Consider the following 3600-nt stretch of genomic DNA (forward strand, 5'->3'; position numbering starts at 1 on the left):
GGTCTGAATAGAGAAATGCTTTCAGATAATCATTAGCCCACATACCCCAGTAACTTGTACTCAAAGATGGGATGGAGTTGTAAAGTGCTTTTATAATACAATATTATTGTTAAAGGCAAGGGTTGACTCTTTTGTTTTCTTTTGACATGGCATGTCCTGAAATAAATATCAATTCAATATGGCAGATGGGTCGGTCATATTCTTTATTTGGAAGAAGTTGTGATTTCTGATATGGGGATGATTGTCTTCCTACACTGTAGCATTTGATGTATCTTTAAGGCAGTAACCAGTTATGCTGCTTTTAATATTGGTCTTTTTATTTGGCTTGGGGTTCTTCAACAGAAGCAGTGAAGTGTGTTCATAGTGCAGATTTTCTGTTTAATAAAGTTTTGCTGCCAAAAAAATGTATAAATAAACTGTTAAAAAAAAAAAACAACTTTAAATATGAAGATGGTACTACTTTAATGGCAGAAAGAGAAGAGGAAATAAGAGCCTCTTGGTGTGAGAAGAGAGTGAAAAAACTGGCTTAAGACTCAACATTCAAAAAAACCAAGATCATGGCATCTGGTCCCATCACTTCATGGCAAATAGAAGGGAAAAAAGGGGAAGCAGTGACATTTTATTTTCCTGGGCTCCAAAATCACTGCTCATGGTAACTGCAGCCATGAAATTAAAAGATGCTTACTCTTTGAAGAAAAGCTATGAAAAACCTAGGCAGCATATTAAAAAGCAGTGACATTACTTTGCCGACACAGGTCCGATAATCAAAGTATGGTTTTTCCAGTACTCATGTATGGATGTCAGAGTTAGACCAGGAAGAACTGACACTTCCTGCCAAAGAACTGACACTTTCCAACTGTGATGCTGGAGAAGACTCTTGAGGGTCCCTTGGACAGCAAGGAGATCCAACCAGTCCATCCTAAAGGAAATCATCCCTGGATATTCATTGGAAGGACTGATGCTGAAGCTGAAGCTCCAATACTTTGGTCACCTGATGCGAAGAGCTGACTCATTAGAAAAGACCCTGATTCTGGCAAAGATTGAAGGCAAAAGGAGAAGGGGACAGCAGAGGATGAGATGGTTAGATAGCATTACTGACTCAAAGGATATGAATGAACAGTCTCTGGGAGATAATGAAGGACAGGTGTGCTGCAATCCATGGGATTGCAAAGAGGAATAAGCAACTGGACAGGATTTAGTGACTGGACAAGACTTTGTGGCTGAACAAGACTTTGTGACTGAACAACAACAACAATCCTAGGCCATCCTAGACCATCTTGTCTCCAGCTGACCTGCCTGCTGACCACAGATGCATGAGAAAGCTCATCAGCAATCGATCAGACTGAATCAGACTGAATCAGACCAGAACTGTGCAGCTGACCTCTTTAGGTCACTAAGTTTTAGGATAGTTTGTTTCATAGTAATAAATACTGATACCCATTCATTCAATGAAATATCTTGGAGCAATTTGAAAGAATGAAGGGAACATATGCATATTGGTACAATGACATGGAAAGCTTGCTGACACAAATTAATATTTACAAAGTGTATAATTCTACAAGCTAACCTACAGCCCTCTAACAATTTCCCCCATTTCTGCATGCTAGCCTTTGTTGATCTCTATTGTAGTCAGATAACTCTATACATTGATGTCCTTGTTAAAATAAGTTTTGAAATGCCCATGTTAAACAGATTTATTTCAGGATTGTCAGTGAATCCTTCAGAACGGGTAGTGTATGCTGCTGCCCTATTGTTATTTGACATTAATACCCGCTTCCCATTGAGAGAGTCAATTCCTAGGCAGGTTGATAAGAAGTCCGGGAGTCCCGGAGGAGATAGGGGTCTGGAATTCTCAAGGAGGAGGAAAGGATAAACATCTTTTTTTCCTCTACATTCCTTAGTCTTAGTCACATAAAATGTTTTTTCTTTAAGCCCAGAACTGATGATTACACAACAAACAACTCAGTTTAAACTCTCTACTAAGGATTATAAAACAACAATGTATCCTGCTTGAGGACAGTTTCTCCTTCCTGAAAACCTTCTGGCTAATCCTGTTATCTTAAAATGTAAATTATGGGAGTGGGTCTAGTAAGATCTTTACAACCTTGAAACATTCTTTTGATTTATTGTAATAAATATAACTCCCTTGCTAACACTAGCAAGGGGGACACTTTCCACCCCCCCTTCCGATGTCTATATCAGAAGCTTCTCTGTCCCTCAACGTCCGCTGGATCATCGAAAAAGCAAGAGAGTTCCAGAAAAACATCTATTTCTGCTTTATTGACTATGCCAAAGCCTTTGACTACGTGGATCACAATAAACTGTGGAAAATTCTGAAAGAGATGGGAATACCAGACCACCTGACCTGCCTCTTGAGAAACTTATATGCAGGTCAGGAAGCAACAGTTAGAACTGGACATGGAACAACAGACTGGTTCCAAGTAGGAAAAGGAGTACGTCAAGGCTGTATATTGTCACCTGCTTGTTTAATGTTAGGTAGGTAGAATAGGGAAAAGAAGTCCAAAATTGTGGTGGCTAAAAGACAAGGAAGGGAAAAGCCCGCGAAAATAGAACAAAGGAAGGTCAAAGGAAGGTCCAAGGACCAGAGTGAAGATTTCAGGTAGAACAAATAGCACTCCTGGCTAAGCCCAATTTGTACACGGCAGCCCAGGTGTAGGAAAAAAACATAAAAGGAGCCAAAGCGCTTTCTTGCTCTCTTTCTCTCCCTCATGCCTACGCTCTTTCTCTCTCTCTCCATCTCTCACTCTCTCTCTCCCCCTCCCCCACACACTCCTCCACTCTCTTCTCTTCACGTCTTTGGGTTGGCATGCCCTCACGCTTCGAGGATGGATTCTCCTGCTATCTTCTAAAGAAAATAGAGCTGTAACAACTGATTTGCCTAAAAGCTATAACACGGTTTGTCCAAGACCCGAGAGCTGTGATGTGCTGAGGGCTTTAATGTCCGTAGCTCCAAATCTTTGTTGTAACAAGACAAAGAACCGAGGAATGTACACTTGCATGACATTTAACTTATATGCAGAGTACATCATGAGAAAGGCTGGGCTGGAAGAAGCACAAGCTGGAATCAAGATTGCCGGGAGAAATATCAATAACCTCAGATATGCAGATGACACCACCCTTATGGCAGAAAATGAAGAGGAACTAAAAAGCCTCTTGATAAAAGTGAAAGTGGAGCGTGAAAAAGTTTGCTTAAAGTTCAACATTCAGAAAACGAAGATCATGGCATCTGGTCCCATCACTTCATGGCAAATACATGGGGAAACAATGGAAACAGTGTCAGACTTTATTTTTGGGGGGCTCCAAAATCACCACAGATGGTGATTGCAGCCATGAAATTAAAAGATGCTTACTCCTTGAAAGGAAAGTTATGACCAACCTAGACAGCATATTAAAAAGCAGAGATATTACTTTGCCAACAAAGGTTCGTCTAGTCAAGGCTATGGTTTTTCCAGTGGTCATGTACGGATGTGAGAGTTGGACCGTGAAGAAAGCTGAGCGCCGAAGAATTGATGCTTTTGAACTGTGGTGTTGGAGAAGACTCTTGAGAGTCCCTTGGACTGCAAGGAGATCCAACCAGTC

This window comes from Bison bison, unplaced genomic scaffold, assembly GCF_000754665.1.
Source record: "Bison bison bison isolate TAMUID 2011002044 unplaced genomic scaffold, Bison_UMD1.0 scf7180017864192, whole genome shotgun sequence".
Taxonomy (NCBI): domain Eukaryota; kingdom Metazoa; phylum Chordata; class Mammalia; order Artiodactyla; family Bovidae; genus Bison; species Bison bison.